At 36.5% G+C, this 12,547-nt stretch overlaps 1 protein-coding gene and 1 long non-coding RNA gene across 13 annotated transcripts in view; one reads left to right on the forward strand and one right to left on the reverse strand.

The window, feature by feature from the left end:
* The window catches only part of LOC150104289 (zinc finger protein 703-A-like), a 603,572-nt gene that overhangs the window by 528,206 nt on the left and 62,819 nt on the right, over positions 1 to 12,547 (reverse strand). The gene's annotated exons all lie outside the window — the stretch shown is intronic.
* Positions 1 to 12,547, forward strand: part of LOC150104290 (uncharacterized) — an 81,752-nt gene that overhangs the window by 27,782 nt on the left and 41,423 nt on the right. The gene's annotated exons all lie outside the window — the stretch shown is intronic.

The raw sequence follows: 12,547 nt of genomic DNA on the forward strand, positions 1-12,547 counted from the left end.
TAGAGGTAGAGTTATGATTTAACCTACTGATAACTATGATAAGGAAACTATGATCCACTTTGTGCTTAGTTCGAAATTGCATAAAACACAACAAAAGTTTAGTCTATTTTCCATATTCCAGCGATCCTATCAGTTAAGACGAAAATGATGCTGCACAGCATACTGACAAAGCGTGGCAATTGAACAATTGCCTGTTGCACTCTATAAACACATCTAAAACTAAACAGTCACTTAAGTTAACTGAGTTTTTGGTGCACATTGCAAATAAAACTATCGGGGAGAAGAAAGTGGGAACTTCTGTTACGTATGATTTACTGAATGAGCACAAAAACATCTTTAAGGGATTTGTTTTCCTCTAATCAAGCCAGGGATGTTCCATTCCATCTACTGTCACCCCTCCCTCCCTTTTTTTGTCCTCTATTTCCTAGCTTTTGGTTTGTCTTTCCTTCTTTTACAACGTAATGAAGGCTACTTTTTCATCATTTCCTATTCAGATAAAACGAGTTCTGTATAATTTTAATCGAGTTCTGTGTAAGCATATGATTATAATCTTCATTCTCAGCTCTATTCAAGTTAACTTTCAAATATTTAGGCTTGCATTTATTTCGTGCCGTGATCGACATTAGGTGGCAGCACTGTTTCTTAGCATAAGTGGTGCTTAGACTTTCATAAGTCAGTGGAAAGTGATGTCTGGGGTCTACTGATGTACACATCGACATACACTTAAATGGTTTTAATCTACATAACATATCCATAAATTGGCTTTCAGAAAGGAGGACAAATCAAAGATTCAGCCGTCGTATATGTCGTCCGGGTCGGACGATTTACGACTGGTAACAGCTAAAAACGTTCTAGAGAAACGAAAGGATGATGTCGCACAAGAGACAAACGACTAGAAAGTTAGAAGAAGGAACTATTGTTTTGTGAAGTCAATGAGGTTTAGCAATAAAAGCGAAGAAGTGAACACTTCTGGTCATTACGATTAACTCAATCCGGGAGTAAAATCAGTGAGTGCTTATAATTGCGAGCGATGAAAAGAGATCAGTTAGATTTATGATAATTATTATTTAATATAATAAATTTAGTTTAATCCTTTATCCAAGTGTGAGCAAACAAATTTTGCGTCTGAAAATATCTTCAGGACTGAGGTAAGTTAGTACAATACCGGGCAACTCGCAGTAAAGGTGGATCAAGCTCTCAACTCCTTGTCTCAGTATCTCTAATGCACAGCACATTATCCCCTTGCGGACATGTATACTGCTATACATTATACATGTCCGCAAGGGGGGGGGACACTACCCATACCGGTTTCGACCTTTATTGAGGTCTCGTCAGTGGGAGCCAGGACCAGAGTGGAGCTAAGGCAGAAGCAATAGGAGAGGTCATCCTTACCTATAGGAATATAGTCAGCTCCCACCGACGAGACCTTAATAAAGGTCGAAACCGGTATGGTTAGTGCCCCCCCTTAATGCATAGCAGTATACATGTCCCCAAGGAGATGTGCTGTGCATTATGGGAGATACTGAGACAAGGAGTTGAGAGCTTGATCCACCTTTGCTGCGAGTTTCCTGGTATTGTACTACCTTACCTCAGTCCTGAAGATATTTTCAGGCGCAAGCTTTGTTTGCTCACACGTGGATAAAGGATTAAACTAAATTCATATAGTCTAACCAAGCGAAAAATAAACTTTCAATTATTATTTAACTTCATTGATCTCTTTTCATCACTCGCAATCATAAGCTCCCACTGACATTAATTAAAAATTCGCATATACAAGTGAATGAAACCCACCTTAACTTTACGGATACCCAAGATATAGAAATATGTCGAATTTCTCTTCCTCCTCACGTTTTCTGGTGTATTTTTGCAAAATTAAACGTACGCATACTGTCACCAGACACTGTTGGCACTCGACACCTCACATGGTGCTTCCAAATGTAGCTACTACACGAGATAATGCTTGCCAATATAAACTAAGACACAATTAGAACACAAGTTATGGTTCTTCTGAACAGCTGCATACAAAGTAATATTTCACTATTCTTAATTTAGATTGGTATAAGACTTAACACTAGAAAATTCATATTAGGAAGATTTTCTGGGAAATTAAAATTAAGAGTGACTCTTGATTTTGATATCCATAGCTCTTAATCTAAGTACTGTAAAGAGTCGCTGCTATTTTTATTACAAAAATCTTTTATTTGACAGGACGATTTTCTATATTTTCAAAGAACTAGAGCACTTTGGAAATATAGAAAATCGTCCAACTTCCATTCCTCTCTTCAAGCATCTGTTACAGGTCGTTCAACTGATTTCTACCAAAACTGGAATTCGATTGTTTCATTCGCTGCTTAAAGTTATCTGTGAAACTCAGCCTAACTGGACTAAAATTTAGGGAGGGAAGCGCTTCACTTCCTCCGCTGTACATTTCTTACCAGTGTGAAGATCGTGCAACCAATATACATCAGATTTCGAATATTAGTTTCATGTTACTTGAAGTGCTTACAGAAATTCAACTGAAATGAAATGGGGTTATTGGAGATTTGGGGCGGGGAGTAGTCGCATCTAACCGTTTTCAATCAGATTTACTATACAATTTATACGTTGATTAGGTTGGTCCTTTGAAAATTTCAGCACAGTCAGTACGGTGGAGTTGTAAAGGACGAAAAAAAAAAATAATATATATTGCACACATCATTACTAGTCATCATCCAATCGATTTAAAACAGCTATATCGCAGATACTGAAGCAGTAGGAAGCTGGCTGCATTCAGAAGCAGCTAATTGGCTGAAATTGTTTAAATTGTTAGGAATATAAATTACTCTCTAAAATTTGATAGTGACCTTAGTAAAAAGGAGCAAACATCACTAATAAAAATGAATGGTAGATAACCTCCTACTTTCTGAGAATTTGGCAGACTTTTGTTTACATAAAAAAGGGCAGAAGTATGGTAGCTAGCCAAATCTCCGCCCTAAACACAACTGCGTTGAGCCTCGGTTCTTGTCGTTCGTAGTTCCGTCTTACGACACTTGTGCTAGTGGCGCTATTTGGGCATCGGCCCTACCTTCTCCACTTTTTCAAAAAATGGAGAAGGTAGGGCTTTATTTTTATTATTTTATTCTATTTTTTTTAAATAAATGTTATTCGTGGATTGATTTTAGCTCTTATAGCGTTAAAACACAATCTGCACATACAGGTCAATGAATTGACCTTAGTGTTGAAAAACCTAGGTTCGAATCCCGTTTAGGATGCGAAGAGCCTTTTATAAACGCTTTTCAACTGGTCATAAATTAACCACGCTGATACGAGGTAGCAAACTTTCTTCACGGGCCTGAGTTTGAGTTGCTCTGGTCATAATTCCAAACAATTTAGTCCACTTGTGGTAATACTGATTTCTGAGTCATGGAGGAAAATGGAGAAGGAACTCACCATTAAAATAACCGAAAGATGGTAAGGGAAAAATTGAAGACTATTCTAAAGCACTGTTCAAAGAGGTGAAAAAAGACAGCAGGATGGATTTAAGTTTATTGATGTCTAGCTGCTGCTTGCGTTTTTTGTTGAGCGAGCAGGGAGTGATTGAAGAGATAAAGGATGCTAGTTAAGGAGTGGCAATGAAACGCAAGGCAAAATCAGATGTCTGCGAAATAGTTCAGTAAGTTAGGATACAATCTGGGGTGGACCTTTTTTGGGATGAGTCGGTTTTTGGTGTTCCGTCCGAAATTAGGGAACAATTCTAATGTTGGGTTATAAGATCCAATGTGATAGTTGCTTAGGAGTAACATAACATTGTCATTTAAATATAGAAAGCGTCACATTTGGAAAGAACTGTCTACTGGGAATAGAGCTTGATCAGTTTGAACGAATGTCTAAAATCAAAAGATATTTAGTTTTTCTACAGGTCCAATATATTTTAATTTTATTTTGATCTCTCTCATTGATATATATACACGATGATTCTAGCATTCTCGTGGTATTATAATATTAGTTAATGTGGTATAACCAGTCATTTCAACATCAATAAATTCTTATATTCAGAGAGAAAGGAAGAGAAGGGCCCAATGCATTTGCGAGGAACAACACTTGATTTCTTCCAAATGTAAAACTGACCTTGAGATTTTTGTTTTTTTATTTGTTCTGGATTTGTACTTCTTGTTTCAGCCTTCTGAAAAATCGTTGTATGTGACGACAAGAACAAATCGCTGATCACTGAAAGGAACGACCCTGTTTATGATCAACAATGCGATACTTCTACAGCTGCTGAGTGATTTTTCTTTCTTTTATGTAAAAAGACATGTGCAGTACTGAACGAAAGTAAGAACGCACTAAGTAGACACACCAATGTCGATGAGAGTGCCACTCTAGCTGACGCCAAAAATGTACTTGTTTCTTTTCGCAGAGCTTAATGATGTGTTTTACTTTAGATACATGTGACAAGAAATTTGGCATATGTTCAACATCACTAGTGAAAGGCTGTCTTGCCCGGCAGCACATCCATAACACCGAAGGTGAGGATAATCATCTGTCAACAAAGTCCAGACAGCCTTCATATTAGATGTGCTGGTTGTCACAATACAAATAACTTATTCTGACTCTCCACGGAACAGATTTTCAAATCGGTCAGTGGATGTGGAAGCAGCTTATTCATAACGTTTTCGTAAAGAACAACTAAAATCATTGTCGAGTAGTTGGAATGATTGCATACTTCATTACTTTTGTTTTTTAACGTACCCCAAAAACTTACGCAACCAAGATGGAGAAATCAACTTCTTCCGAAATCATTTTATTATGCATGTATCAAATAAATTTTATAATTTCTGATAGTCTTTTTTGTAATAATAGGAACTATTATTTAAAATAAATAAATTTAGTTATCAAATAAAGTTATTTGATAACTAATTCGTGATAAAAGATACACGCTAATATGTATATTTCTCCGGAGATTTCTTGTTACTTGGCATGTTCCTGTAATATCTAGTTCATTTTTTTTATTCTCTTCACAGTTCGCCTTCCCTCCTCGCAACCAATCTCAGTTATCTCTTTTAGCATTTTTTTATATTTTTTTTGCTTATTCCGTCTCTCTTTTCTGACTCACTCACATCTAACTTACATATTCTTGCGAAGCTATCTTCAACATTTCCAGTGTTAACAGCTGCCAGTGTTGTATGCAGTCGTCTTGTTTCACTGGGGCTAAATACAAACGCGAAATGGAAACTTGGTTGCAAAGTACTACGAGTCCATAAATCCTTCTGTGCATTCCAAGAACTACCAAACAGGGAAATGTTGTTCATCCATTGTGAAGTGAACAGTGTCTGTACCGGCGTGGTTCAATAGCTCGCGCTCAACTCCCTTGGGTAGTGAAGTAACAACCACCCCGCAAATCCGACGTCGTTCGCTTCATGTATCAAAACGGGATATCCGAGGCTTTGCGTTACTCCAGAGGTGACGATAATGGCATTATGCTACATGTGGCCCCGGTAAAGGCAGCTTCGTTTCACTGCACACCGCCATCGATGCACTAGTGCTTATGGCTGGGAGCAGAGAGACGGACACCGAGTGACTTGAAGATTCAATAATGTTTCCGACCGAGTTAGGTCCTCACTGATCCATGCTAATACAATCTGACTGAACACCTCGTTGCTCTGCCCGGGCGGCTCTTTTTGATCAGAAACCCGGGTTGACAAACTGGAAAGAATCTTGCCAGTTTCCCCCGGTGTCCAAGCAGTCTCATTCACTTTCTATGTCGCTTTCGTAGATTTCGGTGCCTTAGGCTCTCTCTCTCTCTCTCTCTCTCTCTCTCTCTCTCTGTGTGTGTGTGTGTGTGTGTGTGTGTGTGTGTGTGTGTGTGTGTGTGTGTGTGTGTGTGTGTGTGTGTGCGCGCGCGCGCGCAGTAAAATCCAGTCGCCTATGATTTGCGTTTGGCTATAAAAACTGCCAAAGCCTCAAGCAAGCAGATCCGAACAGGCAACAATCTGATAAACTTCACGTCTAAATTCGGTACCCTACTGATTACTCGCATTGGTACGTCACAATGAAGCATACGCAGATTCCTGTGACGTCATGTAAACTGTTTTGGAAAGAAAAATAGAATGGTAATTTATTTCTATCATCTATTACTCCGTTTTTTCGTATTCATTTATATTTACATATCAGACGAATTAACTACAACAAACAAAGAAAAGAAATTATAAGAAGTACATTTTCTTGTCATCCATCAGCAAATAATCTCATTACCAAAATAATACGTTTGTTTTTGTGTTCATGCACATGTAGAGTATATTGTTTATGATTCTTCTTTAGTAGTTAACTGGAAGCGCTAATTTGTCATTATTATATATGTAATATATATATATATATTATATATATTCTCAAATGTCTCTCTCGTTGCTTATATATATATATATATATATAAAGCAACGAGAAAGACATTTGAGAAGGAAGTAATTTCTTTGGTAAATGTCCTTGTTCAAAACGAAACACGACAATTAAACGTCTGACACAACTGCTACTGAAGTCGAAGAGCAAGCGAACAGCTTTTGAACATACTGACAAGAGCTATATTAATGAACCTTTCCGGGCTTCTAATGTCAATTGACGGAAACGTAGAAGCGGCACTGCCAGTATCAGAGCATCTCAAGTGTCATTTTCAGAATGTAAAGACTTCATTTGAGATGTTCTCTTTATTTTCATCTCTATACACCGTAATAGGATGAAGACAAGTAAATGCATTTGGGGGAGGGGTTGTTAAACTTCTTAAGAAGATGTTGTCTGCTTAAATCTCGGTTCGATAACAGTCGCCAGGGGTAATTTTTCTTTTTGAATTACTTGCGGGAGATCTATGAAGAAGCCATTCATGTAAAAATGTGTTTTCACCCGAAGGTAGGAGAAAGCTGATAGATTGGGATAGTAAAAAAAATAAAAGATGGCTTACTGCAGATTTTATGAGCTTTTATATCACGTAGGGCACTTTATGTCTCCCTGGGATTTATGGTGCCACTCTTCATACATAAAACAAAGAATATAATTTTAAGAGTAACGGCTTTAACGTTATTTTTGCTGACACCTCGTGAAATATAACACACTAGCCAATAACTCCAATTGCCTTGTACTCCTCAGAGGTCCTATTGTGTTGGTTCAATAACGGCTATCTGCTCTATGCAGCTCTTGATGCCTTAACAAAGAAAACCACATTTCAATTGCAAAGGATAAATCACACCATTCTGACTTGTTTGGCTCGACCGTAAATTCCTGAAGAAAGGTCTTACTATTGAAATGTACGATGGGCGTTCAGTACCATCTGCTCTTACAGCTCTTTCTCTCGATGCAAGCCGAAAAGTGAACAATACGAAACTATGTATGCCACCTTTTGACGAGATCTTCTAAAGGAGCTGCATCTGAAACCACCTGAGGTGTTTTCATGTAGTTTTGTGTCCACAAATTTTGTGTTTTTATTACGATCTGTATACTGTTTACTAAACATCGAAGGGTTTTTTCGCACTCGAAGCCTCAGAAACTTGAATACCTCAATAACATGGATAAAAAGGCGAAAAAAAAACGTATCAATATTAAAAAGTTTAAATAAAAATATGTAACGTGTGGGAAAGCTACAATTTCAGTTTAAAAAGCTCTAGTGAAGAGGCTACTCACTGGAATAGCGATCATCGCTACACGTTCTGTGGTATTCAAACTTTCTATACATAATATATCTCGTAATTATCTGTACGCTTTTTATATAGAAAGGAGAAATAGACAGCTGACAAATATTTAAAAAGAAATCAATTTGAATTTCAGCCACTATTAAAATCTGATTTTTCATCTACAGAATATTTTTATTGAGAAGTCAGACGACTTTCGCATTTCAAATACCGATACATTACAGGTCTCTGTTGTTCTGAAAGCATTGTGCAAAATCCTCTTATTTTTAATTAATCAAATTTAAGGTACCCTCAATCACAGTTTCTATAACTCCAATCTTCACTGCATTTACGCTTGTCCAACGATAGTCGACATTTGTGTATTTTATTCCTTCCTTGATTTGACGGAAACTCACTTTGAGTACTCGTGCTAGAATACACACAGCAAAACAAATATTTGTATATGAACAAATTTAAGAAAGAACCTAACATATAAGTTCAGGTTTATGATTATTATCACAGTTTTGGAACTGGGAACACACTAAGTTGAAACCAATCCCTGATATTAATCACAGTAGGTAAACACAGGTATCGTCAGTTAAAAAAAAGAAAGAAAAGATAATTAAGTAAAGTAAAACTTTATGACAGTAGATTTTGGGCGTAACATGACCATACTTAGTCATATTTGTCGATTCACACTAGGAAAGCGAGGAATGAAAACACAAATACCAAACAAGTAATTGCCACCTAATTTTTTACCATATGTAAGTTGATAATACAACGTAAGATTAAACTCAGGCAGCTAAGGCAATACACAGTTTTCTTTTAATTGACTCGCTAGCTTGTTATCTTTTATGGGGAAAAAAAGTAAAAAAAAATATATATATCCATCAGCTCGGTCACACGTAACAAAGCGAGTTAAACCTCTTCAGTTAATATCATGAAGAGTTATTTTAATGCATGCTCACTGCCTAATTCTTAATGCCTTGCACAATAAAGGAAAAATTCCTTAGATTTGGTTATAACGAGTCCCGCTTTAACCGAAATCAAAGGAGATGGAGTAAAGGCATTTGAATAAATTAGGCATAATACGCATCTATTTGAAGATGGATAAAAGCATTTAAGGCACGGCCTGGATGAATTACTTTTTTCCATTAGACGCACAAGAAACCTGTATATCTTTAAAGGATGGCATTATTTAATGTCACTCTAACCAATCAAATCCTCTGATGCAACCTCCACACATCCTAAGACTATTAAGTGCACTTGATCATAAAACAATTTGCGTCAATATTTTCTCTGCGTTGCAGCCATTGCTTTCTTCACGCAGACATATTTAAAGGTTTCGGGCCATTTGATTTCCTTACAACAAAAGCTTTATAATGTGCTCCTAAACGACCATTAATAACATCCCCGCGATTAGCTAGGACTAATGAAGTTTTTGATATGACGGCTAACAATTTCCGAAGATAATGTTATTATCAATAGGAGAGAGCGAACCCACCTTCATGCACAGTTAAGAAAAATCGAATTCTTTGACAAAAGGGCGTTTCATAATTCACCCGAGAGTCGGGAGGAAGAATGGCAAGCAGTCGTTTTGTCAGGTGGCTAACGACTCTATCTTTATTTCGGAGACAAATGCCGTGCAGAACACGGAAATCGATACAAACAAACGCATTTTCCATCCTCGTTATCACTTCCCAACTTCCGCTGCCGCCGACTCTATAAATAGTGAAAGGGAAAAGGAATATTTATGAGGAAACGTAATGGAAATAAAGGCGAAAGCGGTCGTCAAAGCCAACCCCCTTGGATGAAGATGGATGGAATTCTACAGAAGGACATGAAAGGACTGGATGTGTTGACTCTCATGCGAACATACAGATGCGAGCCAGGGCGTAAAAAGAACTCCCAAAAAACAACACGTCCAAGGTATTTCCCGTTTCTGTGCGTCAAAGGCATGATAAATGATCGCGGCCAGACATAGACACACGAAAGAGCATGACGCACACAGAGACGTAGATTTCTTTTCGCCTTCACAAGAAGTAGGTCCATTCTTTGCCAGCCTCCTGTGAAGATTAATTGGCGCAAGGCTACAATATTTCATTGTAATTACCATTTCAAATTTTTCCTGCGACTCATTAATAACTGGGCGAATGTCTGGAGGATTATGAAAAGGGCGTTTGTACTCATAGTTTGATTTATTCTAATATTTGCCAGTACTGTCTCTTCGGTGCTACTTGAAGCTGGCTCAACTGGGACATTTCCAACGAGCAAATGTCTAAAACCCTTTCAAGTTTCTTTTTATAGATAATGCAGCTTTTGCAGCTGCGTAAACCCTCTTGTAAGTATTAATTTAATAAAGATTACAGTTAAAAAATAAAATAAAAAACTTTGAAGTCAGCATAGCACTATCTTGTGAAATAGAAGTCTCAGAATAGTGAGCGTATTAACGATATCCTTTAATTCCTTAAAGAATGCGTGAGTAGGCATCACATTTTTCTGTATAAAAGTATCTGCACTCTGATCAACAGGGTAAATTTGTATGATGTTAAATTGTTTCGTATTTTGCAGGTAATTTGTCCTTCCAAGACCATCCGAAAAAAAAAAAAAAAAGAGTTTTTTTTTTTCTTCTAAATACGATTAACAGTTTTCATTTGAAACTCTATGAGGATCAAAACAGTCAGGATCATATATACTGAAAGTTTCGGTATTGGCTGGTGCAAATATGAAGCTAGTGATGAGGAATAGCAGATGCTGCTGTCCATCACCTATCTCACAGAATATATCTCAGAGGTCGGCACTGAGAATAACTGCTTACTTCCATGATATTCGATCGCCAGCTGAAAGTGTGGATTAGTTATTTATCATATTACACAAGCTCAACATCATGCCAGGAGCCCTGTATCAACACACGTATACTTATAAATATAATTAAAGATCCACACTTAAAGTGTGCCGAACTTAGATTCTAGGGAAATTCCATTTCAATACTCATATCATTAATTATCCAATATATAACTATTGATGAGTAAAACTTAATATGCAATTAAATTTATATTTGCTAGCATTTCGAGAGTTTAAATGAACACTATCGATTCTCTCTATAGATAAAACCATGCGGTTATAGTTTAAGTGTAATATATTGCATTTGCAGTCCTGTTAGTGAGACCTGCACATTGATCTATAGTTTGTGTCTGCTCCGAGAATAAACCGACATCAAATCACACTCCAACACCTTGAGTAGCAGCAATATACACATACAGATAAGATGCATCCTGTTGATCTTCTGTAGCATATTTCGTAAATTAGTATGAATAATATCTACATTTTCTAATTATCACAGTTTTTTTTTTCAATGCTTAGGATTGCAAACTACTTTATTAAACTGACCAATTACATTATACACAAAATGGCATCAGACTTGATCGCTAGACAAGCTCTGTTGTCTTCCATTATAACTTTCTAGAAAAACTATATTTCCTTCAAAGACTATTTAGAACTACGTTTCTCTCTCTCTAAACACACAGACAAGACACCTTTTGACCTCCGTAAAACAAACTATGATGGATTTTATTCTTGCATTATGACAGATGAAAATGTTTTATTAGCAGCATACATTTCTGATGTTTACTCTGCCTCCATACAACTATTCAAATAGGTTTTTTCTTTTAAAATAACAAGCTGATCTTGATGGCTGAAGTGAGTTATACATGACAAATATTTACTAAACATTTATTGCAAACATCCGGTTTATAAGAACACACAAAGAAGTCACTGAAAGACATTCTCTCTCTCTCTCTCTAGAGGAGTAATATCAAAATATGTATACCAAATCGTAATATCATATCCTAGTCAATTATACTAATGTATGTTAAGCAATGATTAATTTGTTTGGAACAAAAAAAAAAGTTGTTCCTTCTCAGGGTTCAAGAACCTTCATTACCGGCATGCTTGGCAGAGTGGTTAGCGCATCCGCTCTCCAACCAACAGACTGCGGTTCGAATCCTGCCGTGTGCATGGATTCGAATGTGTTTAGGTAATTGTGTTTATGCGATTGTGTTTATGTTGCAAATTTTATTCCCGCTGTGAGGCCGTAACCCCGTTTGTTGGAGGCCTGAAGCAGCTTGAAAAAGTTCAATGTCTTTAGATCGGGGGTTTCTGGACCAGGAAAAAAAAAGGAATAAAAATACAAAAAAAAAAGCATAAAAATTAATAAATAAATAGGGGAAAGGGCCAGTAATGTACTAAACATTTACAACCTTTTCTGAGTGGAAGGTACCAAAAAAAAAAAAAAAGTAACAAATCGAGACCCTCCAAAAGGTAATTTTTGTTTTTAAATTATTCAAGCGAGAAAAAATTTAATTCATATTTGGAATATATCAATACTTCCATATTATCCACAAATAATATTCATTACATTGTGGTAAAATCAAGTATACGAACTAATACTTGAATTGTATGCAATAAAAATGCTTAATTCTGAACAATTCTTATCTTTTCTTTCAATTATTTTAATCCAAGGCACTTCTTAATTTAAGACTTAAGAAGTGCCTTAGATTACTTTTGGAGGTTCGATAAAAGCTAAATATGAAGAAACCGATACCTCAACGAGCATTTTTTTTTAATTAAGAAGTATTAAGAAAACTACACTACTTATTGTCACTTTATTTTTAAATCCTATTTGTTTTCTGGAATGCCAAGATGTTCAAATTGTACTTAAAGAAATCTGCTTTGTTTTACGAAGTCAAAATATTTTTATTGCGTGCTTTTCAAAGTTTGGTGGTTCCTTTTGTACTAGAGCCTTCTTACATTGCTGGCCCTGGGAGTCCTTAGGTTGTGACAATGTTTTTGAAAGCCAAATCTAAGGCTTTCACACTTTAATCCCTCAAACGTGGTTTCTCTTCATAAACGGATAT

The sequence above is a fragment of the Typopeltis vanoorti genome, chromosome 8 (assembly GCF_054136105.1).
Source record: "Typopeltis vanoorti isolate ZY-2024b chromosome 8, IOZ_Tvanoo_1.0, whole genome shotgun sequence".
Taxonomy (NCBI): Eukaryota; Metazoa; Arthropoda; class Arachnida; order Uropygi; family Thelyphonidae; genus Typopeltis; species Typopeltis vanoorti.